General features: G+C 36.7%; 1 protein-coding gene and 1 pseudogene across 2 annotated transcripts in view; both read left to right on the top strand.

Moving 5' to 3' along the window:
* Positions 1-15,645, top strand: part of FAM13A (family with sequence similarity 13 member A) — a 330,318-nt gene that overhangs the window by 6,652 nt on the left and 308,021 nt on the right. The gene's annotated exons all lie outside the window — the stretch shown is intronic.
* Positions 777-5,825, top strand: LOC125922929 (60S ribosomal protein L4-like; annotated as a pseudogene).

The raw sequence follows: 15,645 nt of genomic DNA, 5'->3' as shown, positions 1-15,645 counted from the left end.
ACTGCGTCAGCGTGCTGTGTTAGCACAGGGTCCGCTTCAGAGCCTCTATCCCTGTCTCTCTTTGCCCCTCCCCCACTCGCACGCTCTGTCTCAAAAATAAACATTAAAAAAATAAAAATTAGAAATGGACCAAAGCTTATGAATGGTACGTTCACAAGTAACAGCAGCATTACATGCTCTTGATCAAGATGTAGACCAGTGGAGCATCTTTGCAGGACACTGTGGCAGTATGTGTCATAATGTATAATTTGTATACCTATTGATCTAGCAATCTCACTTCTAGCAATTTATCCTACAGATAACTTGTACAATTATGTAAAAATGTTGGCAAGAATGTTCATTGCTGAAATACTTGTAATAGTAAGAACTGTAAATAACCTAAACATTATAGTAAATAAGATGGGTTAAATCAAGTATAGTATCTCTAGATAATATAATATTAAACAGCTGTATGTGCCAATATGGAAAGACCTCCAAATTGATCAAGTAACAAAAACTAGGTGCATAAAGACACAATAGTGTATAGTTATATTTTCCTTTTTAAAAATAATATGCATGGGGCGCCTGGGTGGCTCAGTCGGTTAAGCGTCCGACTTCGGCTCAGGTCATGATCTCGCGGTCCGTGAGTTCGAGCCCCGCGTTGGGCTCTGTGCTGACAGCTCAGAGCCCAGAGCCCGTTTCAGATTCTGTGTCTCCTTCTCTCTCTGACCCTCCCCTGTTCATGCTCTGTCTCTCTCTGTCTCAAAAATAAATAAACGTTTAAAAAAAAATTTTTTTTAAATAAAAAATAAATAAATAAAAATAATATGCATATCCTTAATTAGGCATAGAAAACTTTTGCAAGGAAACATAGTAACTGGGATAGGGAGACTTTTTAGTTTAAACTCTCATGTTTGAGTTTTGATTGAGTGCATATATTTAAATTATTATGAATGAAGACTACTCAGGGCACCTGATGGCTCAGTTAAGCATCCCAACTTCAGCTCAGGTTGTGCTCTCATGGTCAGTGGGGTTCGAGCCCTGCATCAGGCTCTGTGCTGACAGCTCGGAGCCTGCTTTAGGTTCGTTCGTTCGTTCTCTCTCTCTCTCTCTCTCTCTCTCTCTCTCTCTCTGCCGCTCCCCTGCCCATGCTCTGTGTCTGTCTGTCTCTCTGAAAAATAAATAAACATTAAAAAAATAATAATAAAGAATAAAGACTACTCAAAAAATGGAATGGTAGCTGTCTAGACTAAATAATGATTAGTTTATAATCATGAAGGCACTGAATATTTGAATATCTATAGTTTTTTTACAGATACATTTTGAAATATATAAATTACTTGAAATTGTCTAATATATAGAAGGATATAGACTTTCCCTGCATATCATAGGGCAGACTAGAGCTGGGTAGAATGTAATGAAACAGTTTGACCAAGTAGAAGGAAGTGTCTAAAGATTGCAGTATCTAAAAATTGAGCTGGTTGTCTCATGAGGTGGTCAGTGCTCCATCACCACAAGTAAGAAAGAAGAGGATGAGTAGTCATGGGTTGACTTGTCATAGGAAAGTCATGGAATTAGAGTTATAGGTGAGGTATCCTTGCAATGTTCTAGGATTCTCTGAATCAGTGTGTACTTCCCAGAATTGGTAGCTCTCAGCCAGTTTGTAAGACTTTTGGAAATTTAGCACACATAGGTCTTTTAACCCTTATCCTTCTTTCAGTTAGGGCTTCCTCTATGTGGAGGACTGGATGATTGTCCAAAGCTGAAGGCAGAATTCCATGATCTTGATAATAAAGCTAGGTCCCAGATTTTAACTGGTAAATGAAGTCTTAAAAAGATGCTAAGTGTGTGTGTGTGTGTGTGTGTGTGTGTGTGTGTATAAATGAAACAGAGGATATTATTACAAGATTGCTAAATTTTTACTATGAAAAAAGATATAAATTGAAATTCTACAATAGAACTCAGTTGAATGGCTCATTCTAGAAAAAATGTAGAATAGCAGTGGAAAAGCTAAAGAAAAACAGTTCAAGGAGAATTGTGATGTAAAATTGTCTTATCAATGATAGTAATTTACTTTTGGCCTTAATTTCAAGAGATTCCTTTAATATTTAAGAAACTAGTTTTAGTTAAAATGTAAATAAATGATCTTATACACAAATCTTTATTTCTGTGCTTTACACTGTAAATAATTCAGGTAGGCCTGCAAGTACTAATATGCAGCATTGGTTTTAAGCCCATTTGGATTTTCTGAAGCTATATGTTTTGGTCTTAATTTTTCCAAAAATGAAATGTTTTTAACACTGTAGTTCTTATCATATTACTTCTTTAACTTTAGTTGAGTCTTTGTAACTTCTTAAAAAGCATCCTTCTGTTTCTGGCTTTACATTTCACTAAACTTGTTGAGAAACAATGGCAGGAATAGCCTTTGCAAGAGCATTTTTCAAATTCGACTCACAGCAATCTCCTGCAAGACCCTTCTCTTCTGTTTAAATCCTCCTTGGCTATGCTAAGACTGACTGTAACAATGATGAACAAAAGGTTTAACATTAGTGACGTTAAGAACTGTCCCCTCTTTCTCCAAATAACCAAGGAATTCTTTTCTATTTTTAATATATTTATTTTTTTAAGTAAGCTCCACGCATGCAGGGCTTGAACTCGCCACCCTGTGATCAAGAGTTGCATGCTTCACAGACTGAGCCAGAAAAGTGTCCCCAGATAACCAAGGGATTCTAAGCACCACAATGATTCTGTGCTTTCAGATTTTTTTTTATATATTGGTATAGAAGCAGTAATTACTTAAAAGTGACCCATTGCAGAATTTACCTATTTTGTCTAGAATTACTGAAGAGCAATAATGTGTGCTATTAAAATGAAGAATGTCGAGGAGTGTGGCCCTCTTCTCTCTCTGCAATGGCGTGTGCTCATCCATTGATATCCGTGTACTCCAAAAAGGGGGAGTCATCTGGCAAAAATGTTACTCTGCCTGCTGTATTCAAGGCTCCCATTCAGCCAGATATCATGAACTTTGTTCACACCAGCTTGTGCAAAAACAACAGCCATATGCTGTCAGTGAATTAGCAGGTCATCAAACCAGTGCTGAGTCTTGGGGTACTGGCAGAGCCATGGCTCGAATTCCTAGAGTTCAAGGTGGTGGGACTCACCATTCTGGCCAGGGTGCTTTTGGAAATATGTGTCAAGGGGGCCGCATGTTCACACCAACCAAAACCTGGAGCCATTGGCACCGCAGAGTGAACACAACACAGAAGCAATATGCCATCTGCTCTGCCCTGGCTGCCTCAGCCTTACCAGCACTGGTCATGTCTAAAGGTCATCGTATTGAGAAGGTTCCAGAACTTTCTTTGGTGGTTGAAGATAAAGTTGAAGGCTACAAGAAGACCAAGGAGCCATTTTGCTTCTTAAGAAACTTAAAGCCTGGAATGATATCAAAAAGGTCTATGCCTCTCAGTGAATGAAAGCTGGCAAGGGCAAAATGAGAAACCGTTGTTGTATCCAGCGTAGGGGACCCTGCCTCATCTATAATGAGGACAATGGTATCATCAAGGCCTTCAGAAACATCCCCAGAATTACTTTGCTTAATGTAAGCAAACTGAACATTTGAAACTTACTCCTGGGGGCCATGTGGGACGTTTCTGCATCTGGACTGAAAGTTCTTTCCACAAGTTGGATGGTTTCTATGGCACATGGCATAAGGCTGCCTTCCTCAAGAGTAACTACAACCTTCTCATGCGTAAGATGCTTAATACAGACCTTAGCAGAATCTTGAAGAGCCCTGAGATCCAGAGAGCCCTCCAAGCACCACGCAAGAAGATTCATCGCAGAATCTTCAAGAAGAATCCACTGAAAAACCTGAGAATCATGTTGAAGGTGAACCCATATGCAAAGACCATGCACTGGAACACCATTCTTCATCAGGCCAAGAATTACAAACTCCAGATGGATAAGGCTGCAGCAGCCTTAGAAGCCAAATCTGAGGAGAAGGGTGTTCCAGGCAAAATTTGTATGGAACCACAAAAGACCCCGAATAGCCAAAGTAATATTGAAGAAGACCAAAGTGGGAGGCATCACAATCCCAGACTTTAGCCTCTACTACAAAGCTGTAATCATTAAGACAGCATGGTATTGACACAAAAGCAGACACATAGACCAATGGAATAGAATAGACTCCAGATTGGACCCACAAAAGTATGGCCAACTAATCTTTGACAAAGCAGGAAAGAATATCCAATGGAAAAAAGACAGTCTCTTTAACAAATGGTGCAGGGAGAACTGGACAGCAACATGCAGAAGAATGAAACTAGACCACTTTCTTACACCATTCACAAAAATAAACTCAAAATGGATGAAGGACCTGAATGTGAGACAGGAAACCATAAAAACCCTAGAGGAGAAATCAGGAAAAAACCTCTCTGACCTTAGCCACAGCAATTTTTTACTTGACACATCTGTAAAGGCAAGGGAATTAAAAGCAAAAATGAACTATTGGGACCTCACGAAGATAAAAACCTTCTGCACTGCAAAGGAAACAATCAACAAAACTAAAAGGCAACCAACGGAATGGGAAAAGATATTCGCAAATGGCATATTGGACACACAAAAGGCTAGTATCCAAAATCTATAAAGAGCTCACCAAACTCCACACCCGAAAAACAAATAATCCAGTGAAGAAATGGGCAGAAGACATGAATAGACACTTCTCTAAAGACATCCAGATGGCCAACAGGCACATGAAAAGATGCTCAATATCACTCTTCATCAGGGAAATACAAATCAAAACCACGCTGAGCTATCACCTCACGCCAGTCAGAGTGGCTGAAATGAACAAATCAGGAGACCATAGATGCTGGCGAGGATGTGGAGAAACGGGAACACTCTTGCACTGTTGGTGGGAATGCAAAATGGTGCAGCCACTCTGGAAAACAGTTTGGAGGTTCCTCAAAAAATTAAAAATAGATCTACCCTATGACCCAGCAATAGCACTGTTAGGAATTTATCCAGGGGATACAGGAGTGCTGATGCATAGGGACACTTGAACCCCAATGTTTATAGCAGCACTTTCAACAATAGCCAAATTATGGAAAGAGCCTAAATGTCCATCAACTGACAAATGGATAAAGAAATTTATCCTACTTGGCAATGAGAAAGAATGAAATATGGCCTTTCGTAGCAACGTGGATGGAACTGGAGAGTGTTATGCTAAGTGAAATAAGTCATACAGAGAAAGACAGATACCATATGTTTTCACTCTTATGTGGATCCTGAGAAACTTTACAGAAGACCATGGGGGAGGGTAAGGGGGGGAAAAAAAGGGGAGGGAGACAAATCATAAGAGACTCTTAAAAACTGAGAATAAACTGAGGGTTGATGGGGGGTGGGAGGGAGGGGAAAGTGGGTGATGGGCATTGAAGAGGGCACTTGTTGGGATGAGCACTGGGTGTTGTATGGAAACCAATTTGACAATAAATTTCATATTAAAAAAATAAACTTTTAAAAATAAAAATAAAATTATTAAAAAAATAAAATGAAGAATGTGGAAAAGCATTTTGACGTCAGTATATTCTTTCTACTGATACACAGACTTATTTTGGCAAAAAGTTATTAAGCACTTTCTTTTCTATGTTTTTAACAGCATTTTTGAAGTGTGATTTACATACCATAAAGTATACTTATTGAAAATATACAGGGATGCCTGGGTGGCTCAGTTGGTTAAGCATCTGACTTCGGCTCAGGTCATGATCTTGCAGTTTGAGTTCAAGCCCTGCGTCAGGCTCTGGGCTGGCGGCTGGGAATCTGGAGCCTGCTTCTGATTCTGTGTCTCCCTATCTCTCTGCTCCTCCCCTTTTCACGCTCTCTCTCTCAAAAATAAACATTAAAAAAAAATTTTAATAAAAAAAGACAATATACACTATAATAATTTTCAGCAAATTTACCAATTATGTGAGTAGCACCACAACCTAGTTCTGAAACATTCTGTCACCTCAGTAAGATCCCTTGTGCCCATTTACAATTAGTTCCATTCCCACAATCTGTCCTCCCTTCCTCTGCCCCTCTGCCCCCACCCAAACCTCAGACAACTACTAATTTACTATTTTCTAAATGTTAACTAAATATTTCTGTACATTTACCTTTACTGGACATTTCATATCAATGGAATCATAAAATATATGTTCTGTGACAGGCTTATTTCACTTAACATAATATTCTTTTTTTTCTAATGTTATTTTTGAGAGAGCGCAAGCTGGGGAGTGATAGAGGAGGACAGAGGATCTGAAGTAGGCTCTGTACTGACAGCAGCAAGCCCAGTGCAGGGCTGGAATTCATGAACCACAAGATCATGACCTGAGCCAAAGTTGGACGCTCAACTGACTGAGCCACCCAGACACTCCGCTTAGCATAATATTCTTGAGGCTCATCCATGTTGTAGCATGCATCAGTATTTTATTCCTTTTTAAGTGCCAAATAATACTCTATTGCATATCACATTTTGTTCACTTATTCATTGGTTCATAGACATTTGGGTTATTTCCAATTGTTATGAATAATGCTGCTATGAACATTTGTACACAAGTCTTTGTGTGACAATGTATTTTATTTCTCTCAGATAGGGACCTAGGAGTGGAATTGCTGGATCATATTCTAAATTTATGTTTAATGTTTTAAGAAATTGCCAAAATTTTTCCAAAATGATTGCACCATTTTACATTCTCATTGTCTATATGAGAATCCTAGTTTCTCCACATCCTTGCCAGCATATGGTATTGTTATCTTTTTATTTTCCTAGTCATTCTAGTGAATTTGTGATGCTGTTTCTTAATGACTAATAATGCTAGACATTTTTCATATACATATTACCCATTTGTATGTCTTCTTTGGTTAAATATCTGTGTCTTTTGCCCATTCTTTATTGGGTTGTTCTTCTTGAGTTGTAAGAGTTCTTTTTATATATTATCAGTACAAGTCCTTTATCAGATATATTACTGGGAGTGAAGGGTTTTGTCCTGTCCTTCAGATCAATTCAGCCAGCACCAAAGCTGATGGTTTCATTACTGTTGTGGCAACCCCACCAGAGGGGTAGGAGGAGTAGGGTGTAGGCCCAGGCAAGAGTGCCACAAACTCCCATTATTCTTTACTAAATTTCATCAGTTTTTCACAAATAAGTGTCTCTCAATTTGTTTGTTTGCCTTTGGTCAGTTTCTAGATCCCTAAAATGACTGTTCTGGCAATTTTGTTTACCTTCGTATTGTTTTGTTTGGGAGATAATTTGCAGATAGATCCCTGTGTTTTATCACTGGAAGTCAGCAGTGGGTCTTGACTTCGTTTTATATGGAGAATTTAACTTTTTATGATAACCTTCATTTTTCCTGGTATAACAGTGATACATGTCTAGTGTATAAAATTTAGGAAATAGAAGTAAGTAAAAAAAAATAATAAGATTCTGTAACAGAAATAAACACGTACTATGTGTGCTTATGTCCTATAGGTTCATTTTTTATGAACCTATAGTTATAAAAACAGATTAGACTTGACATTAGTTTCATAGAATTCTTTTTTCTCCCAAGTAACAATATACTGTGAATATCTAGAGGTCCCATTTGTCTAAGATAGGAGTCTTGCTCACTGTTACTTGCCACTCCCCTGTGTTTGGAGACCAGGCTAGAGGGAGGACAGGCTGGAAGGAGGTCCCAGTTTTTCTTCAACATTGCCAAATTGCCCTCCAGATATTTTAACCAGTTTCTTATCCACTGCTTCTTACCAATATTTTCTCTTTTCAAAGAAATTTGCATTAGTAGAATGGATGACAAATAGCATCACATTGTTTTTGCCTATCTTTGATTGTTAGGATCTTCACCACCTCCTGAGAAAATCTGTTCTGTCTTTAGAAGGGACTATCATTTCTTCTTTGTGTCTTAAAACCTGTCTCCAGATAACTGGTTTAAGTTATCACTTTCTAGTTTTGTTCTCTGAACTACATGGCAGCTCTTTTAAAACCTAGAAATGTTTTGACCTCAGATTTTCCCGTTTGAGGGTAATTATACCAGGTTCTTCATTCCTTCCTCGTATAACATGGTTATATTTTTTAAATTATTGATTTTTAAATTTAAAATTTTTTTTCTTTTTAAAAATTTATTTACTTGTCACTTCATCAAAGTCTTCCCAGCCCTTTATTAATTGGTTAAAATTTGTCCTTGGATAGTTTTCTCAAGTAAGGTTCAAGTGTATAATATTTCCTTAGCCTTTGTATATTCAAACTATAGCTTTTGTAGTTGAAGGACACCTGGTTATTAAATTTGGTGCATGCGGTCTTTCCTTAATATTTTTTAGGTCTTATTCCACTGTCTTCTGATGTTAAATACAGCAGTCTGTTAGTTTGAGGCCACTCTTATTTTCTTTCCTTATTATGACATTTTTACTTGGCTGCCCAAAGGACTCTTTATTGTTAGTCTAGTAATTTCCCTAGAATACATCTTCATGTGGACTGTTCTGGGTCTAAGGTGTGCCTTTTCAATTTGTGGATTCAAGGCTTCAATTGAAACAAAGTTTTTATCAATTACTACTTTTTTAATGTTTATTTAATTTTGAGAGAGAAAGAGCACTAGCAGGCAAGGGGCAGAGAGAGAGACAGAGAGGGGGAGAGGGAGGGAGACAGAATCCAAAGCAGGCTCTGCCCTATGTGGGGCTCAAACTCCTGAACTGTGAGAGCATGACCTGAACCAAAGTTGGGCACTTAACCAACTGAGCCACCCAGGCACCCCTCCAAATTATTTCTTTAAATATTCTCCATTATTTGGTTTTCTTCTTTGAAGACTCTAATAACACATATATTGGAGCTCATTAAACTGATTTTCTGTAGTTATCTTTTAAATCCTTGTCATTCATTTCTTAATGTTTCATTATATCTACTTTTCTCATTTATGTCCTCTATATCCCTTACTGGGCCATTAATGGTTTCTGTTCCCCTTTGTTGTGCTGTTTATAATTTAGTCTTCATTTCTGAAATATTTTTTTTCTTCCCTTTATGATTCTGCCAGTTTCCATATCACATTTCTCCTTGGACTGATTATCTCTTCCCTATATTTTTGCATTTCTGCTTTGTGGTATCTTTTCATTATTGTAATAAATTCATTAACTTTTATTTTAATTGTGGTAAAATGTCCATAACATAAAATTTACCATTTTAACCATTTTTTGATGTCAATTCAGTGGCAGTAGTACATTCATAATGTTGTGTAACAATCCTTAACTCTCCTTAACAACATATCCACTTTCAGAACTTTGCATAATCTCCAACATAAACTTGCTACCCATTAAATAATCGCCCATTCCCTCCCCCCTCAGCCCCTGGTAACCATTGTTCTACTTCCTATTTCTGTGAATCTGCCTATTCTAGGTATCTCATAAGTAAAAACATACTTTTTGTCCTTTTGTGTCTGTTTTATTTAACTTTGATAATGTCTTCAGACTTCCTCAGTGTTATAGCATGTGTCAGAATTTCATTCCTTTATAAAGCTGAGTAATATTCCATTGTGTGTATACATCCCACATTTTGTTTATTCATCTGTTGATGGACATTTGTATTATTTTTACTTTTTGGCTATTATGAGTAATGCTGCTGTGAACATAGGGGTACATGTATCTGAGTCGTTGTCTTTAAGGAATAGTCCCAGAAGTGAAATTGCTGAATCACATGGAGGTTTTATATTTAACTTTTTTGAGGAACCCACTGTTTTTCATAGTCCTATACAATTTTTACATTGCCACCAGTGATGAAAAAAGGTTCCAATTTTTCTACATCCTAGTCAGCACTTGTTCTGAGTTTTTTTTTTGTTTTTTTGTTTTGTTTGATTTTTGTCTAAGAGCGAGATCCCACAATCCTAGGATCATAACCTGAGCCTAAATCAAGAATACAACACTCAACCGTTTGAGCCACTCAGGCACCCCTTTGGTTTGTTTTTGTTTTTGTTTTTTGTTTTTTAATAATAGCCATCTTAATGGATGTGAAGCAACATCTCACTGTGGGTTTGTTTTATTTTTGTTAAATTGCTTTTTTTGAAGGATGTTTTTATTTTTTTTTTAACATTGCATCTTTTTTTTTTAAGTTTTTATTTAAATTCCAGTTAACATACGGTGTAATATTAGTTTCAGGTGTACAATATAGTAATTCATCACTTCCATATACTACTTGGTGCTCCTCACAAGTGCACTCCTTAATCCCCATCACCTAGTTAACACCCCTCCACACCTCCCCTCTGGTAACCATCAGTTTGTTCTCTATAGTTAAGAGTTTGTTTCTTGGTTTTTCTCCCTCTCTTTTTCCCTTTGCTCATTTATTTTGTTTCTTAAATTTGACATACAAGTGTAATCATATGGTATTTGTCTTTCTGACTTATTGACTTAGCATTACACTCTCTAGCTCTATCCATGTTGTTGAAAATGGCAAGGTTTCATTTTTTGATCACTGAGCAATATTCCATTGTTTATACATACCACATCGTTATCCATTCATCTGTAGATGGACGTTGGGCTCTTTCCATACTTTGGCTGTTGCCAAGAGTGCTGCTATAAACACAGAGGTGCATGTGCCCCTTTAAATCAGCATTTCTGCATCCTTTAGATAAATACCTAGTGGTGCAATTGCTGGGACATAGGGTAGATCTATTTTTTAATTTTTTGAGGAACCTCCATACTGATCTCCAGAGTGGCTGCACCAGATTGCATTCCCACCAGCAGAACATAAGGGTTGCCCTTTCTCCACATCCTTGCCAACATCTGTTGTCTCCTGAGTTGTTAATTTTACTGTTTACATTCTGAATAGTGTGAGGTGTTACATCATTGTGGTTTTGATATGTATTTCCCTGGTAATGAGTGATGTTGAGCATCTTTTCATGTGTTTATTAGCCATCTGAATGTCTTGTTTGGAAAAGTGTTCATGTCTTTTCCCATTTCTTCACTGGATTATATATTTTTTGGGTGTTGAGTTTGATAAGTTCTTTGTAGATTTTGGATGCTAACCCTTTATCCAATATGTTATTTGCAAATATCTTCCCGTCAGTTGCCTTTTACTTTTGCTCATTGTTTCCTTCACTTTGCAGAAGGTTTTTATCTTGATGAGGTCCCATGTCAGGTAATAAGTTGCTACAGCCAAGGTCAAAGTGGTTGTTGCCTGTTTTCTCCTCTAGGATTTTGATGGTTTCCTGTCTTACATTTAGGTCTGTCATCCATTTTGACTTTATTTTTGTGTGTGGTGTAAGAAAGTGGGCCAGGTTCGTTCTTCTGCATGTTGTTTTCCAGTTCTCTCAGCACCATTTGCTGAGAAGACTTTTTTCCATTGGCTATTCTCTCCTGCTTTGTCGAAGATTAGTTGGCCATACATTTGTGGTTCCGTATCTGGTTCCTCTATTCTGTTCCAATGATCTACATGTCTGTTTCTGTGCCAGTACCATATTGTCTTGATAATTACAGCTTTGTACTATAGCTTGACGTCCAGAATTGTGATGCCTCCAGCTTTGGTTTTCTTTTTCAACATTCCTTTGGCTATTCAGGGTCTTTTCTGGTTCCATACAACTTTTAGAATTATTTGTTCTGGCTCTGTGAAGAATGCTGGTGTTACTTGAAGGGATTGTATTGAATCTGTAGAGTGCTTTGGGTTAATACCGACATTTTAACAATACTTGTTCTTCCAATCCATGAGCATGGAATGTTTTTCCATTTCTTTGTGTCTTCTTCAATTTCTTTTCTAAACTTTCTATGACTTATTCCTAGGTATTTAGGGGTTTTGGTGCAATTGTAAATGGGATTGATTACTTAATTTCTCTTTCTGTTGCTTCATTATTGTATAGAAATGCCACAGATTTCTGTAAGTTGATTTTGTGTCCTGCAACTTTGCTGAATTCATGTATCAGTTCTAGCTGGTGAGTTTTCCACATGAAGTATCATGTTGTCTGTGAAGAATGAAAGTTTGACTTCTTCCTTGTTGATGCCTTTTATTTCTTCTTGTTTGATTGCTGAGGTTAAGGCTTCCAATACTATGTTGAACAGTGGTGAGAGTGGACATCCCTGTCGTGTTCCTGACTTTTGGGGGAAAGTGCTCAGTTTTTCCCCATTGAGGATAATATTAGCTGTGGGTCTTTGATATATGGCCTTTATGATATTGAGGTTTGTCCCTTCTATCCCTACTTTCTTAAGGGTTTTTATCAAGACAAGATGTTGTATTTTGTCAAATGCTTTTTCTGCACTTATTGAGAGGATCATGTTTTTATTTTTTCTTTTAATAATGTGATGTATCACATTGATTTGTAGATATTGAACCAGCCCTGCAGCCCAGGGATAAATCCCATTTGATCGTGATGAATAATTCTTTTAATGTATGTTGGATTCGATTTGCTAATATCTTACTGAGAATTTTTTTATCCATGTTCATTAGGGAAATTGATCTGTAATTCTCCTTTTTAGTGGGGTTTTGGTTTTGGAATCAAGGTAATGCTGGCCTCATAGAATGAGTTTGTAAGTTTTCCTTCCATTTCAAAAGAATAGCTTCAAAAGAATAGGTATTAATTCTTTAAATGTTTGGTGCAGTTCCCCTGGGAAGCCTTCCAGGCCTGGACTCTTGTTTGTTGGGAGCAGAAGCTTTTTATTTTGATGAAGTCCTAATAGTTTATTTTTGCTTTTGTTTCCCTCGTCTCAGTAGTCCTATTTGAAAGAAGTTGCTATGGCCAGAGGTCACTGCTTGTGATCAGTGTGGTTTTGATTGACATTTCCCTAATTATATTGAATATCTTTTCATGTGCTTATTGACTGTCTGTATATTGTCTTTAAGAAATATCTATTCAGCTTTTTTCCCAATTTATGAAATGGATTATTTGGTTTTTTGACTGCTGAATGCTAGAAATAATTCACATAGTCTGGATATTAATTCCTTATCACATACAAGATTTGCAAGTATTTCTTCCTATTCTGTGGGTTGTCTTTTTAAGTTGTTAATTTTGATAAAATCAAATTTATATGTTATTATTGCTTGTCTTTTAGTGTCATTTCCTTATTCTATTTTGTTCTGTTTGTTAGGTTACAATTTCCATCTGCTTCTTGGCAAGGTTTTTCTGATGAGTTATTTTAGGAAAGTCATGCTTTTTTATACTTTTTTTCAAGTACTGTCTCTGTATAGTTGCTGGTAATGTTCCTTTTTTCTTACTCATATTTCAATGAGATGGATTTTTGTGATATCAGTAGCAAGAGGCTCCTGGGGGTGTAGTGATCAGGGGCTAAGGCAGCTTTTCAAGTTACACAGCCCTGGGACTCTTTCTATTGCTACCAAAAGGACTGTTTTCTTAAACATGGCTTCCGTTTGCCCATCTCTCCTTTGCCTCTCATAAGCCAACCTGCATTAGGAGGGCTCTGCTGTCTTTTCTTCATAAACTTGCTCTCCAAGGGAATGCATTCACTATAGATAGTGTATTTTTCTGTGCTTCTTGATATCTGCCCCTTTGATGTCCTTGTAGCTACCGTAGCACTTTCTGCACCTTCTTTCCTCTTTCTTTAAGCAATTGAGCTCCATTCATCTCCCTCTTAAAGTGTACTATATGTTTAAAACAAAAACGGTAAGAGATTTTAAAGACCTTTCACTGCTACATCCCCACTGGACCTCTCCAGCCTCCTCACAGTACTGGTGTGATGTCTGCAGTAAACTTTCTGCCCCACCTTCCCCTTCAGCAGCGCTTACATACAAATTGAAGTTTACAGGTTTTCTGTCTTGTTACTTTTCTTCATCCTTTTCTTAGTCTGTGTGGTTTCAGAAGTGATAAAATTCACAAGATTTTTATTGGTTTTTTTTAAATCCTTTTTTGAACATTTCGGTAATGTAATATAGTATAATATAATCCTTAGATAATATAAGGACTTATCTTTTTAATCTTTTTTGCCTAAGTTGTAGGCTTTAGTTGAACTTATTTGTGAGACACAAGATGATACAAGATACTTTTAAGTATGTTTATTTTCATAATCAGTTAAAAAAATACTTTTCTGGATTAAGCCTTACCTTTCTATAAATGTTAAATATTTTTGAGTCTTAATTTCTCCCATGAGAGACCTTCTTTGACATGAAGATTTTCTTTTTTAAGTGAGGTATAGTTGATATAGGACACTTTAGTTTCAGGTATACAATGGAATGATTCAATATTTGCGTAACTTTCCAGGTGACTGCTACACTAAGTCTAGTTTGCATCTGTCATCATACATAGTAATAAAATTTTTCTTTTGTGGAGAGAACTTCTAAGATAAACTCTCAGCAACTTTCAAATGTGCAGTACAGCATTATTAATTGCAGCCACCGTGCTGTACTTCACATCCCCATGACTTAATTATTTTTATAGCTGGATTTGTACCGTTTGATCTCCCTTCACATCTAGCAACCGCCAATCTGTTCTCTGTATTTATGAGCTCATGAGTTGTTGGTGTAGGTTCCATATAAAAGTGAGATCATGCGGTATTTGTCTTTCTCTGGCTTATTTTATTTACTGTAATGTCCTCAAGGTCCATAAGTATTGTCAAAGATGGAAAGATCTCGTTCATCCCTAAGCCTAAATAATATTCCATGTGTGTGTGTACCACCTTTTTTATCCGTTCATTCTTTGATGGACACTTAGATTGTTTCCATGACTTGGCTATTGAAAATAATGCTTCAGTGAACATGGAGGTGGACATATCTTATTGAATTCGTGTTTTTTTCTTCTTCAGATAAATACCCAGAAGTAGAATTGCAGGTTCACATGGTAGTTCTTTTTTAAATTTTTTGAGGAACTTCCATACTGTTTTCCATAGTGGCTGCACCTATTTAAATTCCTACTAGGAGCAAACAAGGGTTACTTCTTCACCACACTTTTGCTAGCACTTGTTATCTCATTTTATAGCCATTCTAACATATCTCTTAAAATAGCCATTCTAACAGATGTGATGTGATATCTCAATGTGGTTTTAATTTGTATTTCTCTGATTAGTGAGGTTGAGCATCTTTTCATGTACCTGTTGGCCATCCATTTGTCATCTTTGGAAAAATGTCGATTCAGATCTTCTGCCCATTTTTTTAATCAGATTTTTTTTGTTTTGCTCTTCAGTTGTGTGAATTCTTTATACATATTAACCTATTTTCAGATATGATTTGCAAATATTTTCTCTCATTAAGTTGTCTTTTTATTTTGTTAATGGTTTTCTTTGCTGTGTAGAAACTTTTCAATTTGATGTAGTCCCACTTATTTTTGCTTTTCAAATCCAAAGAAATTAAAGCTAAGAGTGATTTCAAGGAACTTACTGCCTGTGCTTTCTTCTAGGAGTTTTATGGTTTCAGGTGTTATGTTCAAGTCTTTGCTCCATTTTGAGTTAATTTTTGTGTATTATATAAAATAGTAGTATAGTTTTATTCTTTTGCATGTGGCTGTCCAGTTTTTCCAATATCACTTATTGAAGAGACTGTCCTTTTTCCATTGTACATTTTTGGCTCCTTTGTTGTAAATTAATTCACCAAATATGTGTGGATTTATTTCTGGAGTCTGTATTCTGTTAGATCTATATGTTTTTACTGCCCATACCACATTATTTTGATTACTATAACTTTATAATGCAGTTTGAAATTAAGAAGTGTGCTGCCCCCAGTTCTGTTCT

The sequence above is a fragment of the Panthera uncia genome, chromosome B1, assembly GCF_023721935.1.
Source record: "Panthera uncia isolate 11264 chromosome B1, Puncia_PCG_1.0, whole genome shotgun sequence".
Taxonomy (NCBI): domain Eukaryota; kingdom Metazoa; phylum Chordata; class Mammalia; order Carnivora; family Felidae; genus Panthera; species Panthera uncia.
This window is presented reverse-complemented; position numbering and strand designations above follow the sequence as displayed.